We start from the raw sequence: 23,159 nt of genomic DNA, 5'->3' as shown, positions 1-23,159 counted from the left end.
GCCACATGCGGCCATCCTCGGAGATTTCAGGTTGGGGGCACTACTGTTTACGGCCGCGCCGCGCACTGCGCTATGGGTGGAGATGGCGTTGACGAGTGATCGGCGTGTGTTGTTTTGCGGCTTTCTAAAGATAGAAAATATCGATGGCTACTTCAAGAAGAGCTGCTTACGCATGGGTGCGAGGTTGTACTATAGCAGGCACGTTTACGCAGTAAGAGGAGAATCGGTGAACGCAAGAGGCCCGTCGGACATCGTCGGCAAATGTGTCGCCCAGATGAAAAGCGTGGACTACGATGTGCGTCTTGAGGTGAACCAATCCTTTCTTCAAAAAAATAATAATAATAAGTGCCTCAATATTGCTAACCGCTTCATTTTTTTTCTTTTTTAGTTGTCAGAAAATTGCAGAAATATTTTGCACGCAAGCTGTACATGCAAAGCTGGCTGCGGAGGCTGGTGCAAGCACGCCGCGGCCATGGCGATATTCGTAAATGAATACGAATATACATCGTGCACGGATGTTCCATGCGCATGGAAGAAACCATCATCGCGTCCCAACGTCGATGTCAAAAAATCAATCAAGGAAGTCTTTTCCCGTACGGGAAGTTCGTTTTCTACTTTTTTTTGTGTGTGATGCGACTTTGCCGCTGATTGACGCAATCAATTTTGCAAGTCGACCTTCGCGAAAACCAATTCTGCAGATGGTGAACCCTGCAGCTCTTTTCTCGCAGTTTGCAGGTGTAAATTGTGCCATTAAGGAGCTTGAGGAGCGCAGGGACATGATCGAGGTGCCGTCGACGGCACATCTAGCAGACGACAGCTTCGACAGAGAGTTGCTAAAAAAAAAAAAAAAACTAGATAAGGAGGGCAGCATACACAGTGCGCTAAGGGTCACTTCGACCTCACCTTTTATTCTGAAAAGTGAAAACATGGTCTGGGGCAAGGCGGCATCACTCTTTTTGTAGCAAGGTGGAAATATTGTTGGAATGTACGCTGGGTGCTGAGCGATGTTGCTTCTCTCGTTTCCCACGAAGTGAGAACTGAATATTCGCGTTTCATTCCTTTTCGGTTGCCACAGCTCTCCCTCTGAGCTGTTAGAAAGCAAGAAGATAACGTGTCTGAATACATAAGGCGCACAGACTGGCATTATAAAGGCAAAAGGCGCAGCTCATCAGAAACAGGTCAAAAGAACACAGACGACACACACATTTGGCGCTTTGGTGTGTGTTGTCTGTGTTCTTTTGTTCTGTTTTTGATGCGCAACTACTTTGCCTCCATCATGATATACCAAGAAGACCAATGTGCAACATTATCCTGGCATTAATCGATAGTAAGACACGTTTACCTTGCTTGGCGGACAGCTGCGATCTACCTCTGTCTTCTTTCAGTCTCATACGATTTCCAAGGAAAACGGTAGAATTTGATCGGCGGCAATTTTCCAGCAGTGTTCCTGTAGCGGTTGTGACAGCCATAAACGCAGCAATACGGCGAATTGCCTTTGCTGGACCCGGTTTTCACAACCACGCAACGAGGCGCCATGCTCCCCTACGTTGTCAACGCGTCCACTTCGCATTCACCCCCAACCTATTATCGCCGTCACCCGCGACAGAGGGCGCTACGTGCGCGGCTTGAAGCTGCAGTGCACGAGGCCTATAGTCGCTATGCCCCTGCCTTTCAATGGCAGTGTGCAGGAATTATGAGCGCGAATCTTTGGTCAATGCACATGCACCGACGTCGACATCGCCAGTGCTACACGAGCGCGCGGAATCGGTGCGATTGACCATCTAAACAACAGGGCCCGCATTCACGAGGCTTTCCTTGCGTAAGTTTGCTTTTTGCCGTTGGTCGTCTGCATTGTCGAGCATCAGGATTCTCTAAAATTTTGTCTTACGAACAATCCTAGCGTAAGAACTTTTTTTGAATACCGGCCTCTACCTAGTTGGGCGCTTCATTTCAACGCTCTCGTTAAGAAAAGAACAAATTGGGCGTCACCCATCATGCAATGCACATTTATTGCATGCTGTATACCATCAGCGTTCCCTCGAGGCATCCGCGAAGCGCAAGCGTAGCGGTTTGGGTGGGTTGATACTGCACGATTTAGTGTACCTGGCACGTGAAAAACAATGACAAAAGGGAGACACATCGTATATAGCGCTACGTGAGTCCCTCCCTCTTGTCCTTGGTTTTCGTGCTCTACCTACTCCAAACCGTCAAGCATCGACGGACGCTTTTTATGCCGCCTTTCCCGCTGTGGAAAAGAACAGCATCTCGCTGCACTGCGCAGGGCGCTCCCACGCCATCGATGGCGTGGACGAGTCGGCGGTGTTCGCCGCCGCTTGGAGCCTGGCGCCGTTGCACCGCGCGTACCGCGCTGCCGCCGCGCACTCGCCACGCAACACCCTGGGCCGAGAGCGCGACGCGGACCAGCTGTTCTTCGCGAGTTTCTGCTACTCGCAGTGCTCGCGCGATGACTCGCTCGACAGCCGGCTCCAGTGCAACGTGCCTCTGCGAAACTTCCCGGCCTTCGCCAGCGCCTTCCGCTGCTCCGCGAACTCCTACATGAATCCGCACCACCGCTGCCTCACGTGGTAGACTACGGAAGGCCGGCCCGTTGCGATTCTTCGCGACACTGTTTTCCCCCACTCTTAATGCCACGTTTAGTAGAAGCGCACATGCCTAGATATCGCAGAAAGGCGGGAAATCTCTCGCGGAATCATATATTCGCTTGCATTTATTGCCTTAATACGGTTAGACTTGGGCCATGCGTCGGGCTATGCATTGTTTTTTTAAGCAGATAAGCGGTTCTCTTTTTGTTTTAATTATAATTTGTTACAGTTTTTGAAAGCAAAACATGAATGACCAGCTTCGTTGGTGATTTCTTGATGTGACGAAGCGCACACTATCACGAGGAAAGAGTTTTATGGAAATATATTTATGCTCCTATTTCCTTCTCCTTCAGTACAATAAGGTGCTTTATTCCCGATCCTGTTGCATCACTAGTGCATTTAAATCATGGAACCACTAGATGTTTGTGCCTTCAGCATGACAGCAGCAGGGAATCAGGTGAACGCATCTGGCCCCTTGCCAATCCAGCACAGTTCCATGTGCACTGACGATGGTCCGGTTTCTGGATCGCCTCGCTTAGAGAATACAACTTGTATTTTAATATAGGAAGATTTCACTCGCCAAAATAATTATACACTGTTGGCGTCAGTCATAGTTTGGTTCCACTCACTGCCACATAACTTCACCGTTTTCACGTTTTCAAGATTTCACGTTTCGTGCTACAGTTAAGCCCCGCTAGCATCATTCGCTGGTACATTTCAGACACGTCTTGCCTACTCAAGAATGCTCACTGTCTATTCAGCGGCACATTATCTTGGGAAGAAGGTTACGGCGTTAAAGGCGAACAATTAGCCCCCTTTTCCGAGTTGCGTCTGCATGGCGATATAAATAGCGTGCGTAGGAGAAACAACTCTACGCTACACGTCTTAGCTGGCAGACCTTACAGATAAGCTTGGGGCTGGACGCGATAACCGAGCTTCGCAATTTTTATTGCTTCCTGTCCGGATGAAGGCTGAGAAGTTCGCGTGAAATGTGCATTTATCATTCCACGCTGCTTGTAAATTCCGGGTCGTCGGTCCTCATCATGAAAAATCTTTCGTTTCTCTTGCCTTAGCTGGCGTTTATCGCCGAGTCTATTTTAGTGCATATGTGAAGGCAGAAGTACGGAAAAACAGGCGGAAGCTTGACATTTCAATTTCGATTGATCGAAAAGCCTAGAGAGGGCGTACCCATGCCGATAAAACAACGGCGTCAGCTGTCGTGAATGTCCGACAGGCATGCATGGATGAAAAAGGAACAAGTGGACGGTTTTCTCGTGTATGGCCAACGGAGACACTGTATTGCAACGCTTCACTGTTCCCTGACTGTCAATCTCCTTGCATTTTATCATGACTAAACTACAGAGGAAACATAGTGTGTGGTCTTTTCATTTGAGCGTGAACGCGGTGAGTATCATGCAATCTCAGCACACAAAAGCTCTACCGTGTAAAATGAAACTCTCAGTACTGCCAACTAGGCGCTTATTTTATCACTTGAATGCCGACTTTCTCATCGGGGCTGTTTCTCCCCTTCACACTTTCCGTTGACACTCGAGCCGACCTTCTGTAAAAATTTCGGAGCTCACTCAGCGTGCCTACTCGTGGCCATGCAGTGAATTTCGGAAACAGCGCTCCAAAGCCGATGTTGGTAAGCAAATATTTCGTTCTGCAACTGTTCTGAAGTGGTACAATAGAAGATAGACTACATGAAGTGCGATTGTGACATTCTTGGTATGTAAGTTCCTGCAGTGAGAGTACTGAAATGTGTCTGCGGGCAGGCTTCTAGGTCCGCCGGCTACCGCGTTGTCATGAAAGGCAAAAGACATCGTGCAGTGTAACGGAAGAGAACACTGATTTAATAGACCGGCGTGCCGCCAATGCATTAGCGCGCGAAAGCAGTTTATGAGGAGCAAAGGACGATGAGTGGCCTTAAATGTACTTCCAACAGGGTCTGTGTGGTAGCGCATACGCAGGGACAGTTACCCCAAAGCGTTGCTGCTGCCATGCGGAACACATTAATCGCGCACGGCCAACAAGTGTGATTAGCACTCTTACAAGCTAGCAGTAAATACGAATACTAAGCAGGACACATGCACGACTCGGAAGGTAGACATGAGCGCCGGTTGGCAAATTCTTGGTCGCCATGAAAAACCATTTCTTAACGCCTTTATTTCTGCATTTAGTTGGTAAGACCTTGCGGCAGAACAGAGGTGCTCTATGGGGGTGGGGGAGGGGGATCGGTGTTCTCTTGTTCCTCGAGGTGGAGTGGTTGCGAGGTCGGCTCTGCAAAGAGGCGGCCCGGCCCTTCGTTTTCTCTGAAATAGTCCGGAAACGCACGCCAAAGCCGGAGTGAGTCCTTGGGCCCAATGTGCGATGGCGGATCGATGCACTCTTGGAGGGTGCCAGGTCTGTACCCGCCCAGGGAGTGAAGTGTCATTTCTCGGATCGTGACAAACCTTGGGCTTCCAAGCTACAACAACACGAACCAAAGAAACCTGCCCGATACCTCGTCACGTCAAGGACAGGCATCAAGTTGCCCCCATACCACGCGACATGGACCCTAACCTACACTCCGGCAAAAAGAGAGCGAGGGACCAGTATATGGAGAAAACATTCAAGTTCCTTACCACGGCCCGTTTTACGTGCGCCACCACGTACGGGACGAAGAACAAGGGTGTAGTGACTGGTCTGCTACCGCCAAGGCCACATTACCTCCAGTGCATCAACCTGCCCCTGCACGATCATGGAAGCCGATGAGCTGGCCGTCGTGTCAGCCATCCACGAAACCCAACACGCAAACAAACGACTGACGATCCTCACGGATTCCCAGCAGGCCTGTCGCAACTTCCTACAGGGAAGAATCGGAAGACCCGCTACACAAGTACTAGCCAAAATACTCAAGGAGGACACTGAGGACATCACCACCCAAACCATCATCTACATACGGGGCCACACTAGCATCACGGGTAAACTGCACGCCGACAGAGCAGCTCGAGGTTTCCTGCATAACCGAGCACTCATCACGCCGACCCTGTCGATCTCGAGTATGCAGCCATCGTGAACTACCACAGAGGGAGTCGCTGTCATAATATATCGTACGCGGGAGTGGAAGCATAAACATACGAAGACAGTGTGCCGTGCGGAGGCGAAGAGGACAGTGAATCTTGGCAAATACCCGCAAGAGAGTCATCATCATCATCGACGCCGACTTGGGAGCGTCGGCAGTGGCGCCTCAAAAAGCGTGGCGCGAGAGTGTGGCCCGTGGCCCGTGGCGTGAGCAATGCGCGAGGTTCGGCGGTCGACGGAAAGCAGCGTCCTCGCTGGGCGTCTGGCCCATAGGAGCTATCGCCGCCCGCGCCAATACGCCACCCCCGAAACAACGCTGTCGCCCGCTGGGAGGTTCCCTCGCCCCGCTCTTCCGCTGGGCACTGGTCCAGGAGGGCTGGCGGTCCGGAACCGGGGCGCTCGAGCGTTCGGGTGAGCGGCCACAGGGCTACCCCGCCAGCTGTGGACGCGACCCGGTGACTGCGACCGGCTACCTGAGCGCCGCGAGGCGGTCCGAGCCGACCGTCCGACCCAGCTGTCCGACCCGGCCGTCCAACCCGGCTGTCCGACCCAGCCTACCGTCCCGGCCGTCCGTCCCCGCTGGTCACGGCTGTCCGACCCGCCGGCCGACACTGTTGTCCGACCCCGCTGGCCGGCATCGGTTCAACGAGGTCTAAGACACGGCGACACAAGCTGCCGCCGGAACTGTAGGCCAATCGTAATCCACCGATCCATAGATATAGTGCATGTCGCCTATGAGGCATTTTGGGACATTATCACGTGTGTGTGCCGTTATCTGTGTTGTGTACCTCAATATATGTCTGATGTGTGTTTTTTGCTTTTGCGTGCTGCTTCTCCCTTTTTCTGGAGTGATCCGGCCCAATAACATCACAGTCGCTTGCGATATCCACCGCCCCATCGAAAACTAAAGACAGAGGATGGCTGACGTAGGCTCCAGACAAGCATTTACACGAATCTACACATATTACATTGCATACACCCCACAGCCGACAGGGATGAAAGCCCCTGGTGCGGGGCCACACCAACCCTATTCCACATTACGTGGAAGTGCACGCTACACAGCATAGAACACAATGACGCGAACATCACGAGGGAGCAATGGGAGGCACTGCTGTCCAACTCGGCCCTCGACGACCAGCTCAAGATGATCCAGAAAGCTGAGAAGATAGCAAGAGCCAGCGGAGCCCTGGGCTATAGGGGCCCCGACCATTAGCGCTTATTCTGAATATTCTTTCAATAAAGTTTATCAGTCCTATCAAAGGCAGATCAACTCCACAGAAGATGTTCGACCGTACCTTTGGACGAGCATGCCGGGCACTTAGGGCTCGGGTGTAAGTGCCGGTTTATGAGGTGTGGCCTTGCTGGTGGCAGAAGCTGGCCGGTCTGGGCTCGGCGAAGAAGAACCGCCTCTATCCTTCGGCGAAAAACGTTTATTCGTCGCCGCCTTAGCACGTAGTCAGATATCGAGGCAGGCACGCGGAAGTATGACGACATTCGTCGATTGTGCGCCCTGTTGGCGTTTTTTTTTAGAGCGCAGCTCTTTGGCGTCCGTTCCTGGGTTTCGCGTCGTCGTCGGCGTTGTCGTCGGCGTTGTCGGCGTTGTCGTCGGCCTCGTAACCAGCTCGCCGACGAATCTGCTGCTCCGCCGCCGCGCATGCGCGCTGTCGGCTCTCCGGGCGAGGGAGGATGATGGAAGGGAGGAGGAGAGACTGTGGAGGAGGGCTGGCTACACAAATGGCTCTTTGGCGTCCGTTCCTGGGTTTCGCGTCGTCGTCGGCCTCGTAACCAGCTCGCCGACGAATCTGCTCCGCCGCCGCGCATGCGCGCTGTCGGCTCTCCGGGCGAGGGAGGATGATGGAAGGGAGGAGGAGAGACTGTGGAGGAGGGCTGGCTACAAAAATGGCTCTTTGGCGTCCGTTCCTGGGTTTCGCGTCGGCGTTGTCGTCGGCCTCGTAACCAGCTCCGCCCCCCTTTCATCCCCCCAGCGCTAGCAGCGACCGACTGATAACGCTTTCGTGAGTCCGCTACCGCACTCACGAAAGACGTCGTGCACTTCCTGCAACTCGCATTAACCGTCCATCGATCCACACCGATGTTAGTAGTGGGGGACTTTAATGTTGACATAAAGACAAACAGCAATTTCCTAACACTTATGCGGGAGAACATCCCGTTCCTCTCGCTCGTAACGCGTCCCACGGCTGTGACAACCTCGCGAGGCACTTGTATAGATCTCGTCTTTGAGAATCAAGCATTGGTGTACCAAGTCGAACATATATCAGTCTATTTCTCCGACCACAAAGCTTCCTTCATGACTGTCAAGAACTGTTAGTGGAGTCTTTGTTAAAGGAATACGTGTGAAAAAGTAAAAAAAAATTCTGTGATAGCGCATACATGTGTTGCTCGATTTCTTTGCCTCAATCTATCGAAAAGGTGAAACAGCTTATTTGCTGCGCTCAAATTTCGCATTAGGAAGTAACGTAATCGTCGGTAATTTTTTATTCCTCAATTCCCCGTTCCGAAGGCTTAGGGGGACGGGTGTACGTAATTTTAGCCTATTCTTGCACTTTCAGCACCTTTGTTGTACAAAAGATAGGACAATAAGGAAGCGAAGAGACAGCGAGGGTTACAACACGTTTCTAAGCTATTAGCCCCGAGAAAGAGGAATGGCGCCCTCTTGCGAGTGACGTCACGGCCAGGACGCCGCTCGCTCCGGCTCGCTCGGCTGCCGCGCGCGCTCGTTCCCTTCGTGTATGCTTGGGGTATGGGTGGCTCGAGCCGTACGTATTGAAGAATAAGTCGGCTTCTTTCAGCTGCAATACCTTAACCACAGTTTCTTCTTCAAAAGCGTGTGAGTCGAGAAACTTTGCGACTTGGATATCGCAAGCTAAGTAGCGTTAAAGGGGTCTACAAGTTTTTGCAATGCATATATGCGCCGTGTCTATCGGTAAATTTTGACTAAAAAAAGAATATCTGCAAATTCAACGCGCGAAGTTGTGTATGATGCTTCGCTAAACACTTAACATTCCTTTAGTATTTAGCTATGAGAGGTATTGCATTTTACGTGGAAGAAAAATTTGGTAATTGGCGTCAACATGTTATCCGATGTTAGAAAGACACTGCCCAGCGAAGCTGTCATCATGATTCCTATTACTCTGGTGTGTTGTTCTATTCAAATATGGCTATTCATTAATGCGTAAAAGAATAGTTAGGCGCGCATTTCTTATGAAAATGTTTGCTGCTACTTTCATCCCCCTCTGAAACAGGCCTCCAAAAAACGAATTGCTCATGGCTGCTAACACGACGGTGTGTCATGTAGAGTATTTACATAGTTAATTCACAAACACCATAGTAGCAATCACCTGAGAGAAAAGTTTCGTTGTTTAGATCGACAGCCACTCAATTGAAAGTGATGAAATGTATCATAGTGGCCCTCAGTAGCCATTATCGACAATATGGCACACCCCTGATCACGTGACGGTAGCAATCGACTGTCCGTATGGCGAGGCACGCTATGTTCGCGAAACCCATCACTTCACTTCAACTTCAAATTAAAACCATAAAGCATTTTTTTTACAGTGCCAACTGGAATGGCTAAAGTATTCTCGAGCTACTACTACGCAGCTTAGATTGCCTACAAAAGGAAAATTCAAGCACCTTTTGTCTCACCATGTCTCGATCCAGCGTTATTTAATTATACAAACGGATAACTATTCGCTTCGTCGGTACTTAAAAGAGAACCTTGCAGGCTAATTTAAGTTTGCTCCAATCCAATCGCAAACATTCATAAAGAAAGCACCACAAGCCTTGCATATACTTTCACTTGATTTCTGACCCTCCACAGGGGGAATTTCGATATCTTCAATATGTCCCATACTACTAGTCATTGACGCTTCCACTGCTTTCTGGCTGCAGCTATGTGGTCCAGCAGGCATACTTCACTAAAAAAATTGGGCCGAGCAGCCTGTGTCAGTTTGCCAAACAGATTCGTCATGTATATTCCTCAAGCAACAAGCACCAGTAAATTTCTCAAGTGAGTTTGATTTGATTTGATTGATTAATTTCCATTTACACACACACATGTACAGAGGAGTGGTAAATGGAGGTGGATGAGGGAAAAAAGCCGCACAGACGCGGCTTGAGGTAATCTCACCCTCTTAGGTACAATATGGCTGCATGGGGTAACACATCAAGCGCCATATAAATTACATCTATATAGTGGCCATAAAACATTGCAGTTATACAATGTATGAAAGCACAGTGAAATATTTCCACGATAACAATGCAAAACACACTGCGGCATTGAAATAAATAAACGATATACACTTGGTAACATAGACAAAAAAAGAGGAACATAACATGCATTATTAATCATTAACAAACGCGCTCTAAAGAGGTGAGTTGAACGTATAGCACGGAAAAGGGAATATATATTGGTACATTTCTATTTGTACTCTGTAAATAGCTGTAAGCCTTCATTAACTTTACTTCAAATTTCCGCCGCTTAAAAAAAATAAACACGTGAAGAACCGCCTAATGTTGACAAGCAGTTAAAGAAGCAAGTGAGGCGTGTAGAATCTAAGCTCCAGTATTAGTTAAGTCACCGTGCTACTGCCGAGCGTTTCTGTGAGGAAATGCAAAAATTCGATATTATACCATGAACTACTCGTCGTGAACAAACCTGTTTTAGCGGAATAAAATCAACGTAACTGCAGTAGAAGTCATATATAGCCAGCTTTCTGACATACTTGTTGCACCGCGGCAGGTATGGTATCATAACTGGATTCCTATAGGCTATGCTTTGGCGAATGTCTATCCGCGTATGAAAAACCCGCAATGGGCTGGTCTGCGTCGCTTCGGCTGGCACTGTAGCGTTGCCTTCGAGAGCTGCATTGTTGTCTAAGAAATTAGCTCTTTGAATAAATGTTCGCAAAGGAAGACGTCATAAAAATATATTTGAGATGACCACCATAAGTATACAAGCAGAGAGAACCAGGGCGAACAAACGAAAACACCGCAGAAAGCGCCCGTACAACGCACGAACTGTAGCAGACGACAGGCGCGAGTCCGTGCCCTGACGTCACGCGAGCGGCGCTCGCAGCGCCGCTCGTGTTCGTTCTCGGGGCTAATAAGCCTTAGAAATGTACTGGGCCTCTCGCGCTTTTCATTCCCAGCTTGGCAGAAGTGATACTGCGGAATATATTACGAAGTGGGTTCCTCGTGTAGATTCTAGAAGAGGAAGCAGAAGCACCTCCTCCTACACTTTTTAGCTAGTGTTAACAGGGGTCCTTAAGACTGCGCTTCTTTGTTATGCAAAAAGTATGCTTGAATTATTGGTGACATAGTGTGCACGATACACCGCAAATTAACGTCGCGTCATCCTTCACTGCATTGTGCGGCTGCATGCCTTTCACAAACTCTGAGGAGTACGAGTATATACGTATGCACCATACAACGTACTTCACATGTCAGTTTGATGCTGACGTGGCGGATTACCTCGGAAAACGCGAGCGAAAGAATAAATAAATAAGGAAGTCGACAAGGCTAGCGCTCGTCCTGTCGACGTCTTCGTTGCGTCCGTGTTTTCACTGGGTAGACATTTATTATGCTGCCTATAACAAACCTAGCCAACTTTCCATGCCTGTGAAATTAAGGCATAACGACTCGAAGAATCGCCGCAAGAGTTAACAACAATCGTAACATTGTCGACAGCGTCAACGCTCGCCTCCTCGTTTCGATTGTATACGGCAACGACTCTCGAAACCTCAGTCCACCAAGCGTACATATGCAGAAAATCGACAAATGTGTCCTTTAGAGCGAATTGCCGATATGCACGTGGAAGGAGCGGTTATTTCGCGCACTGATCATTTTGCCCAGGCGCCAGGAAGTGGTCGACATTTGACGTGAGATCGCTCCGCACGTGACCACGACCGTTCCGCGCGAGAGGTTGCTGTCAATCAATTCGATTCCGATATGAGCGCAAGTGAAAACATAGACAAAACACCAGGTTGTCAGTGGGGGAGCGAGAGCGAGGCCTCTTGTTTTACGTGAGGATGCCACTCGAGCCGCGAGATAGCCCGCGTCTCGCTTATTGTTCCCTTATCGAGCCTGAAAGCGCTCGTTAAAGAAGAGACTCTATCGACGCCGGTGGGCTTGGCTTCACGCCCCGAAATAAGCCTTCATAAAGCATAATCTGGGAAGGGGTTGTCGCTCGCGGCACATCGCTCGGGCCGCGGCGCCGATGGGACGGTGCGTACTGGCCATGGAAGGATGGGGCCTCTCGACCGCCCTCGGGCAGCGCGTCCCTGCGGAGGACGTGGTCTTCTGGAGGCCCTTCGCGCCAGCCGTCGTCGACCTGCACGGCGGCGCGGATTCGCGCCTCGAGGGAAGCGCCGTCGACGAGGCGCCGCGGCCGCCTGACGCTTGCCGCCCGCCTGTGGGCCTGGCTCCGTCGCCCAATTCGGCCTTCCGTCCGGTCAGGGTCAAGCGCCTCCAGTGCTCCTACTGTGGCGTCTCCTTCCTCAGCAACGGGGAGCTCGTGGGCCACCTCCGGGTGCACACAGGTACCCGCGCAGACGGCGCTATAGCAGTGCTTACGCGCGTGCTGGACGAATGTGTCGACGATTTTGTCGCCTATACAAGTGATCCTGCGTTAGCCTCCAGCTCGCCACAGCAGCCTCATCGCGACCAAGCGTTCAGGCACGCGCTTGTGACGTGAGCACATGGTTCTTGTCGATAACGCCAAACTAGTCTCGAAACGTGTCGCTTCCCAAGCTTTGGCGGGGCGCCAGAACGTGTGCCTGCTGCGTCGGTCGCGCACGCGCTCGGCGACCATGCGCCATGCACTCGCCGGCACGACCTCCATTTCTGCACTTGCGTGCAGCGCGATCGCAGGAGTGAGGGTGAGGTGTACGTGACTTGTCCGTCGTGTAACATGAGTGTCTTAATCGTAACAGTGGAGATCACTCAAGCTTTGCACTCAAGCTCACTCAAACCGACGTTATAGTTCATTTCAAAAGCTGTCACTATAACACATAGCCATAGGGCGGTTATTTTGAGCTATACGCGAGCGTTTAGAAAAAAAAAACGGCGTTCTCGGCTAGCTTGCATTTGGTTATAGGCGTGTATATCACGCAGGATGAGAAGTGTGCACGATGTACACTGAACATCGAGTACACCTTTGTTTATATAATGTAATTTTGGTCAATGTCGCACGCTTGTCTTCTGTACGAGAGTACACCATGGTAAATCTAAGCCCATTGTTCAGGCACGAAATTCACGTTTCAATGTATTTACAAGTCATTTCTACAGTAGTCTGGATGCACAGTATTTAAAAAGTTCGCGCATGGCGTGTTCAAGCGAGTCAGAAGACATTCCCGCTTACTCTCTGCACACATAGTCAGTACAAACTGATCCGGAATGCAACACCTTAGAGAGCTGAACGGCATATCTGCGGTTATTGCCTCAAATACGACTGAGCGAAAACAATGCTTTCTTTCCCAGTTATTTTCCCATACGTCACCTTCCGGCATCTGAAGAATGTTGGTTAAAAATATGAGTGTAATGCGGTTTGAGCCGAATATAATGCACAAATATCACAATGCCCAGATAATGACGCAAACCGAACACGCAGCCATATTAGCAGAGATGGCAGAACTAAGGATTTTAACCTTGCTAGTAAACAGTTTTAATGCGCCATGTATTCTACAGGTACCTACGAACCGTGACAAGTGTCCTACTAAGTCCTTGTCATAACTGCACACAATGCAGCACATTTGAAGAAATATTTTTTTTTGAAATTGCCGTATTTGAGGGACAATAAAAAGTTGTAATTTCTGCATAAATGGTGATACGAATAAGGGAACGCCAGAGCTTAAAGATGTTCTTACAGTTAGAGCGATTCAAACCCACGCCTATAGATTGCGTGGAAACTCAATATTTTAACTACTATATATAGGCCGTCATATTGACGAGAGGCATGTGGGGGGCGGGTTAGTGTCCCAAAGCAACACACAGGCTGTGGACGACGCCGTATAGGGAGAAATGCGGCCGTGGCAGATGGGAATCGAACTCGCCACCACGCGTAGAACACCGCCGATACGCGTAGAGCACCGCCTACAGAGGTGCCACTGATAGCCACCTAGCGGCGGCCTCCAAATTTACACTCGGGACGTAGTAGGAGACAACTCTTCGCAAAAACGATGGCTAAAGTTCGCGGCTGCGATTCCCACTTTGTTCGGGTGCCAGACCGCTTCTTGAGCGGGGACAGCTGCAGGAAAGGCGCAGGCCTCTATAGGAGCAGACATATACACGATGTTACCGGAGTTTGGGACAAACCAGTCTGCATACGTGTCGGGTGCGTCCAGCAGACAGGCGCCACGAAGCCCAGTTATACGAAGCGGAGCTCGTGTTAAGTAACCACTTCGTTTTGTTGAAGAATGGGATATAGCAATCGACATTTTTATTTAAATTCTACCCTTGCTGTAGTACTGCTTCTATACCTCAATAATAGGCACACATCATTGGCACAGGCATATATGTCTCAAACGACTCCGTACGGTATGATGCCGGCACACATTGTATTTATCTTGCTGCCGATTAATACACATGACATCGCCGAATAAGTGCCGTCAAAGTCGCCTCACGAAGAGAAATTATGAATTTGTTTATGCAAACGCGTACACTAGTCAACGAAGTCGCTAAAGGCACCGGCGAATAAAAGCGCGAGCTAGCGCTGCGCCGCCGATCGGCACTTCCGCTGAGTACGTCGACGAACTGTCCTTCCCGCTGCAGTTCTCGCAATCTGAAATTCGTTTAGTGACCTGCTACTAAAGCCTTACCAACCTAATAGTATCTTACAGCGACGCTGTATATGGCTAGGGTTCCATGTATTTTTCGTGTCCGTACGTACGTCAACAATAAAAAAGCGTGGGCCGATCCCGGAGATAGTGCACTACCGGGCCGACCCGCGGCGGAGGTGAAGTAGGCTTCAAGCACTCCTCCCCCAATAATAATAATAATAATAATAATAATAATAATAATAATAATAATAATAATAATAATAATAATAATAATAATAATAATAATAATAATAATAATAATAATAATAATAATAATAATCAAGATTTCCATGTATTTTTCGTGTTTGTGTGTCAACAATAAGAAAGGTGAGCGTGGGCCGATCCCGGAGATAGTGGAAACTGGGCCGACCCGTGGTGGAGGTGAAGAAAGCTTCAAGCACTTCGCCCCCAATAATAGTAATAATAAATAATCATAAATGAACTAAATAAATCAAGATGCATTGGTTCAAGTCGATGGGCATGCTGCAGTCGTTTGTGAACAGCACATGGACTCACGAGCAGGCGGCGTTGCCATACACGCAAAGGACCTTAACGTATGTACACCCTTGACTCACAAGAGGAGGATGCCACCGACCGTGGGGCTGTCTGTACGGTACAAACGAAAGACGGCATTGAGATATCCACTGTGTATATATATCCAGGCACATCCAAGTGGGATATCGAGAAGTTCATGACTACGCACTTTGCATGGGTTATCCATGATGACACTACCCTGTGATCATCGTTGGAGACTATCATGTGGACATTTCAAAACCAGGCAAGAAATGGTTCACTCAGTTTGTGCTAGAAGAGTTTTGTTTGAAGTGCCACATGCACCAATACAAGTCACTCAACTACTCAACAACGGTCGCGTATAGATTTAACTTTGGCCAAGAATCTGTCTAATTTTGTAACCGAACCAATCAGTGTACGTCACAGTAATCATAAAGCTATCGTCACTGCCATTACTAAATGATGGAAATAAACACATGTACCCTTGTATAACCCTGTGTGGTGCGCTACAGCTTCGTTGGTCATCCACCTCCACAGAGTGGAATGGCGGCTCATATTTTTTCAATTGTTACGGAAGAAAGAAGCCACCCGACATATTTGAAGCATTTAAAGACGAAGCAGCGTGGTCACGGTAGATAGATGGGCACTATTCACAAGGCCGGGTTCAGTCCTTTGCGGCGTAGGCATTGCACTCTTACACCTCAAAAGAGGCGTACGAGTGCAAAATGCACACGCAGAAAGGCATTCTGCGTGCTAAGTCTGCTCAGACAGTGTCAAGGTGTAACGACTTCGCAAACATGGCGCAAAATTTTCAGCGAAAATCGAACAGTAATATCATATGCAGCAGCTAGCAGCAATCCTCGCTCTGAGCTACGTCTTTTCTAACACATTCTCTAAGCAAGAATATGTCCCTGGGCAAAAGAAATAAATCTGCTAAAGGAGCAGATTTAAAACACGGCGTGATTTAAGTCCCTAACAAGCGAGGAGAAGCGAAAACCTTGTATTTACACTTATCAACAACCATGTTGCATGAAGCAACAAGCAGCAGTACAACAACAATGTTGCATGAAGCAACTACCAACAGTACAACATGCGCGAAGCCACGCATAAAATAGATCCAAAAATTAAAACTGCGTGACAGGTGGTGAGACGATTTAATGGGTCGCATAAAACCAACAAAATCAATCCTTGCAGGCCTCAGCAGCTCAAACACACAACACGATGCACTTGTACAGTCGTGTGCCCTAGTAGAAGCAACACGCAAAGAAGCGGCAAACGGTAAAGGCGGCAAGCGGTATCCAGAGCATAAACGAAATGCCTTGAACCCGCATGCTGCACTGAGGACAAACCTAACCAAACATGGGTAGGCCGTGATCAACTTCATCCCACCCGTGCAAACATGATCAAGTGCAAAAAACAACGAGATGACAAAAGAAAGCGTGATAAGAAACTTCCCGCCGAACGGAGGTGATCCATTACTTCCATTGCTCCCGCTCAAGAGGCCTTGCGAGAATGACTAAGTGGTCAAGGCAGAAAGCTGGGCTAGTTGCTGTGACATCATTATTCAAAAGACTAGCGCAAATGACAGGGACACAGACGGAGGAAGCGACAGGACGTGCGCTAGTCGTCCTGTCGCTTCCTCCGTCTGTGTCCCTGTTATTTGCGCTAGTCTTTTGAATGACTAGAATCGCGTCGTTGTTCTTTTTATTGTTCCCTAGTGAAATGGTGCAACCCACTGCAGGGGGATCGGCCATGAATCGGGCGGCGAAGTTATCAGCGGTGAATTGTTATCAATTATTTTTAATAAATTAGGGTGAAATGAAATAAGTATCTTGCAGATTAGATTGCCTCAAAACATGGCTCGCACCCACAGGAGGGATTGGCCACACTGGATTACTTCAAGAGTGCACCCAACAAGATACCAAAATCGGGGAAGGCAAACATTCAAAACGAAGCATTAGGCACCTAAATGGAAACACAAATTTTAAGAGGGCCTATACATAACTTAGGAAAAAAAGATAATGTGCCCCACGGTCGGTACCCTAGCAGAGTAACTTTCCAGACGCTTCAGTGAACTTGTGTAAAGCAGTAATCATCGACCCATGACTTGTACCATGGACACCAAAGGACAAAATGTTTGGTGCTGTAAGTGCTAAACCCAGATAGTCAACTGGAAATATGAGGAACATTCTGCGGAGGGAGGAGAAGCACCGGCAAGAAAGAAAGAAATGGTCCATAGCTTCTGGTTCATTACAAAAAGAATTGCAAAAGAATCGCGTGGCCGGCAAGTTTTTTTTTGCGGGTATTTGAGCACCCCACTACGTAAACATAGTTTTTCGACATGCCTTAAAGCTTCGGCCACTAGACATACGCAACGGGTGTTGTTTATTTCGCTCCGAAAACGTGAATCAAACAGAGGTGGACGAGCAACGATGCAGAAAATTACGGCGGCTGCGTTCATTCGTACTCAAACAAAATCTATTGCCTTTGCTGTCCATTCTGTGTAAGTCAATGCACCCCCTAAAAAGTTGTCCTTTTATTGTTACCTTTTCTTTTTTTCTCTTTGCGCGAGGGTTCGTTTTATTTCCCCACAAGACTAAATATGGACGACAGAAAGCTGATCTAGTTGGTAAGGATTCATAATGGAAAAAAAAAAGAGGTAAGGCGCGCAGACACGGACACAAGAGAAGTGGACAACACTAACGCCGACTATCAACTGAAGGATGCACTGAGACGAAAAAAAGAAATAAGACACAAAATTCATCTGCGCATGCTCTGCAATGCGCAGAATATGCGCAGATGAGTTTTGTGTATTTTTCTTTCTTTTTTTCGCCTCAGTGCATCCATCAGTTGATAGTCGGCGTTCGTGTTGTCCACTTCTCTTGTGTCCGTGTCTGCGCGCCTTACCTTTTTTTTTTGCATTACTAAATATGTTCGCGAAAAAGCAAAAATGGGTGGTCACATTGTCGTGACCTAATTCGCTAATAATATCCCAGCCGACGAAAAAGACGGCGAAAAGGACGCAACGGCGAATAAATAAACAAGTGGTGGAAGACCGTACTTGTCGGACGACGGGCTCTCACTATAACGTCCTCCGTGCTTGCGGACCTAACCAGTGCGCTGGATTACACTGAGGCGATGTCGTGCGCGTGACTCGTTATACGGGCCAGCATTAGTTGGCATTTTACAAATGTTCGGTCTATTCTCGGCCGCCCCCTCTCATTACCGAAAGCAGAGCCAACGATCGCGTCACACGTTGTTATTAAGTAACATCGTCGCGGTGTTGGTGTTTTCTGCCCGTGTAATGATTCCCTTAAAACTATTCAACAATGCATGCTAGGAAACTTTATATTTCCTACAGGTAATGTTCTCCGTGGTGCCATGCTTTTCCTTGCGCTTTACCTTCTCAGTGCATGCATAATGTACGTATATCGGGTGTCCCACGTAACTTGAGCCAAATTTTAAAAACATTCACATTCCACGTAGCTGGACAGAACCAAGGTAATCTTGTTTGCCGTCGCTTGGAAATATTCAGATTATTTTTTGCACTCTGCCTAATTACATAATTATACCTAATTAATTAATAAACTTCTATAATATTATAATTAGATGAAAAGTTTCAATGAGAGAATTGTAGAGCAACATGAATAACTCCCGATACCGCTTTCTGTTACTCAGTACGTGCTACAGAAATGTGTTTTTCCGAGCATGAAAGAAGCCCGCAATTGCACGCAAAATTGCTGCGCGACTGCCCGTTCGACGCACTTTGCGTGTATTCGCGAAAATCTTCTCGTTTCTAATTTCTCGTTCTAAGTTGCCGGAAAACTTGCGGCAAGCTCCTGTGCTGACTTCATTTCATCAACAGTGTGGTAGTACGCCGACCGCTATGGACACCGGACGAAGCACTGACGTTGCCCTGGTTCCCCACGAGGGGAGACTCCCCAAAAAACTGAGTCTCACCAAAAAAAAAAAATCATTTAGAAAAAAAATCGCCTACCTCCCTTCAAAATAATTCCTATTGGTATCGGTACATATGTCCGAACTGAGAGGCTAAATACCACGTTGCCGACAAAGCAGTGGGAGCTGCCTGGTGCTCTGTCGTTGCGGAGAAACCAGCTGTGCGCACTCCACAGTCTTGCGCGTTGACCTCGCACATTTCCTCCCAGCAATATCTCAAATCAAAATTACTGATTGACAATCTGTTCAGGAGAAACACATTCCCGCTGCACAATTCCACAACCACCGATGAAAAAAAAAGAATAAGAAAAGAGAGGAATGGTGGCCATCGTTTTCAGATCAGCGCCCTTATCGCTTTTTTTTTTTTAATCTTGGTGAAGAAGGTGTTTTCAATTAGTTCGAAACCTGTTTGGTTTCAGAGTCATACTGCTAACACCAGCTTTCGTCTGTGATGATTTTAGAAAGAAGGTTTGGTATATCTTCGGATGTATTTTTTCCATATCCTGACACAAAATTAGGCAAGTGTTCCTCGTCTCTCTCTCTCTCTCTCTCTCTCTCTTCTTTTTGACTTATGTAAGCACGCAGGGAACAATGTCCGTGGCAACTCCGAGGTCAACACTCAAAATTCAAGTCATACCAGTAGCTTCTCAACTCTTGTCACTTGCGTAGCGACTACTCTCGTTGATATTTTGCCGAACATTTTCGACTGTATCGTATATGTACGACTTGTTCAAGGTCGGCCAAGATGAGCATGCACGGTCTGCCACGCTCCTTTCTCCCCAGGGAACCACTCGAGAGAGAAAGAGAAAACAAGCGGTAAAGGACAAATAAGTATAACCAGATTAACTGCCCGGTAGGCTACTCTGGACCGGGGGATGGGTTAAGGGCAGAAACGACGAGGAGAAAAGAACACTGAAATACTTGCGTGCGGCGCAGTGACTCCTCAACAAACGTCGTTCGAAGAATTTCAAGTGTTTCTGAGGTCGTTCTTTTTAAGGAGGAATCAAAATCTCAAGGAGATATGCACCGTCAGTTACGAGCAGAGGCCATGATTTCGATATATATCTTGACAGCAGCTGGAACAACGGTCACCACAGACCCTGAAGACATTTTACGGTGGCGTCAGTTTGGCTACTGACTTGTGAAGTGTCTACGCACACCCACCTAGCCAGGGAACACAGCAACACAATAATGAACTCCATGAAACCAGTCGCCGTTTTTTTTTTCTTTTTTCGGAGGGGGTATATTGTGTCAGTCGCGTTATATTGCCCCAGTGAAAGTTCTGCCAAATAGCATCGGTCTCCATGAGACGAAGCAAGTGCCCATTAATTACATCGTCGAATCTTGTCACGAACTTCTTCCTGTTATTTTGTGCTTTGTACGTGGTATTTAACACATTTTTCATGCTAGCCATTGAAATTTGCGATGTTGATTTTGTAGTTGCATGGTAACATCTTAATTTTAGTCTTTATTATTTGTTCGCTGTAATAGATTTTAACGCATTACCCACCTACGGCTTGTAACCTTGGGACCTTCTTCTGTATATTCTCGTAATTACTACAACTGCTGTATTCATAACAAGTATTGATTGATTCAAATAAATAAATTGGATTAGAAAGACCTCACTGCCCGTTTAAGACACCAAGCTCAAGCTCTTGAACGTAGCTATGAATGTATTTCAACTGTTAGCTATGGGACCCTGTTTTTCATTTATCCGTAACTGGCTCTCGTGAAATGCCTTGTTGGTCGGATTCATCGGATACGGTTTTCGTCATTGCACCAGCTCGCCTTCAATTCATTGAATATGTGCCTGTTTTGCGTGGAAACGCTCGTCACAGTGACGAGACTTCATAATTGCCCAATTCAAATTATTGACAACACACACACACGCGCACGCACGCACGCACGCACACACACACACACATACACACACGCACACACACACACGCACGCGCACACACACACAGACACGCACACACACACACACAGACACACACATACACACACGCACACACACGCACGCACATACACACACACACGCACGCACATACACACACGCACGCACGCACACACACACACACACACACACACACACACACACACAGTTTTTTTTTTAGCTGCACCAATTTTTAAAAAAATTGCCCTTGGCAGATAGCACAATTCTAACCTTTGATCTTGATCTAAATTACTCGATGGGGCGGCCATTACTTCTACGAGAAATTAAAATGCTTAAGTGAATAATTAGCACAATTACGCTAATGAAATTTTCTATTGAATATTCTACGGCACATATTTTAATCTACGAATATTGTAGGTAGTGAGTTCGCAAGGCGTATCCACTTGGAACGCATTCTCAGGACTGGAGCAGTCCGTGTACCGTGGACGTTAAGGAAGCCCAGGTGGTGGTAATGAATGAGGAGTCCCCCACCGATCTTGTAGTTTCTTTTTCATTCTTTCTTTGTTTCTTTCTTATTTTTTTCTGCCTTTTTCTTTGTGTTTGTGTGTATGTGTGTTCGACAGAGAGCAGTGAACCCTGCCAAATTTTCTTGGCTCCAAGGTTATTTGCGGGCACGAAACTGCCACGCTGGCTTTGCGAGTCCTTCGCGTTTTTGAATATCTTTCGATGTCATCGTTCCTTCTCGGCGTATCTCTTTCTGCTGGTGACGTCGCGCAGCCTGCATTCCCTCGGAAGCAGCGCGTTTGCCTTGGCGCGTGCAGACAACAGCGCCGGCTCGAATCGCCGCTCGTGTCAACGCAGCAGGGCCCACCTGTTGGCGTTGTCTGCCGCGGTTAGGCACTCGACACACGTTCTGCTACCGTATTGTGAACGCGCATCGAGGCGATCAATAAGGCCGTGGGCTCCATTTTACTCCCATGCTGATAGGCATTTGCGGGTGCACGAGGCGAGAGAGTTGGAGACCGCGCGTCGTTGTTTGCCTTGATCAGGGCTATAGCTGATATGATTTACTGATTGTCAAGGACGTAGAAAAAAAAGGGGGGGACCTTGTCTTTTAACTTCTGTCTCTTAGTTTTTTTCTTTTCTTTTTTGTCATCTCAGTGATGCTATGACGGAGGCTTTCAGCTGCAGAGGTATGAGCAGAAGGAGCCTCGAGACGATCGGTTGGAGCAGTGGCATCTTCCAATGAACGCGAAAATAAGTTCAGTGAGAAAAACACATTTTTTTTTTGCTTCTACAGTGTAATGGTCGACATTTCGCTGGACGCTTAGCAAACGTTAAAAGCTGTGCTTAAATTTACAATCCTGAAGGCATCTTTACGTATTATCATGGATGAACATGTTTAACGACCACGTTGTCACGATAAAAATGAAACACTGCTGAGATGTAGGCGCACGGCCTAAAATAGGGAGGTGCCATGCTTTGAGATACTCGGAGAAATTCAGGCCGCGACTATCAACTTCGAGCTGCGTCGCTAGGTTGCGTTTATTTGTTTTCGTGGCAGCCATGACCCAAAAACTTCTGTCCGCGGCAGGACACGGCGCCTATAGCAATTTCTGTGTCGTCGCTTTTGGATATCAGCCAGCAAGCGCGGTACTACGCGCACGATTTTTGACTATGTTGCACGGAACATCCGAAAATATTTTGCACTCTCCTGTATTTACTTTTACCGCAACTACGCTTCGTTGACACGGATTCCACCAATTATCTCCTGTCTGAACTTTCTCACCTCCGTACCCATTTCCCGACATTATCCGGCGTCTGTTATTACTTTTGCCCTGTCTTTCTAAGTGCGAACTAATTAAGCCTTGCTCTTTCGAGGATTGCGTTCTTGACCTTTTCCAACTAACTGCCTTGCTCATAATATTTTGTGTAGTGCGACCATCATGAAAGTCCCTTTTCTATTAAGGCGCACTTCAATGACTTATATTTTAGCAGTAGCGGCAACACCTCCACCAATGGTGGCTTCTGATATACTTGAATGGGCTTAGAATTACGTGACATCTCCATGTATCCGCATACGATGGGATCTGATAGCTCAGCCCGCATCGAGAAAAGCCAGAACGCAGTATGAATTGTAGGCACGAAGTATAACCTAAATGAGTATACAATGGACACCGAAAGGACGCTAACGCACTGCAGCTTGTATCTCTCGCTTTCCAACGCTCATTTACTCCTCGTCAACTCAGTGACGGTGAGCAGCTCCACATATGTTGTTAATCTAATCTC

At 47.9% G+C, this 23,159-nt stretch overlaps 1 protein-coding gene and 1 pseudogene across 3 annotated transcripts in view; one reads left to right on the top strand and one right to left on the bottom strand.

Moving 5' to 3' along the window:
• LOC135915479 (uncharacterized) overlaps positions 1-23,159 on the top strand; it is a 43,569-nt gene that overhangs the window by 14,684 nt on the left and 5,726 nt on the right. The window lies entirely within an intron of this gene.
• LOC135916538 (U2 spliceosomal RNA) lies at positions 14,587-14,729 on the bottom strand (annotated as a pseudogene).

This window comes from Dermacentor albipictus, chromosome 1 (assembly GCF_038994185.2).
Source record: "Dermacentor albipictus isolate Rhodes 1998 colony chromosome 1, USDA_Dalb.pri_finalv2, whole genome shotgun sequence".
In the NCBI taxonomy this organism is placed as follows: Eukaryota; Metazoa; Arthropoda; class Arachnida; order Ixodida; family Ixodidae; genus Dermacentor; species Dermacentor albipictus.
Note: the sequence above shows the minus strand (reverse complement) of the source record. Positions and strands in the feature narration are given on the sequence as shown.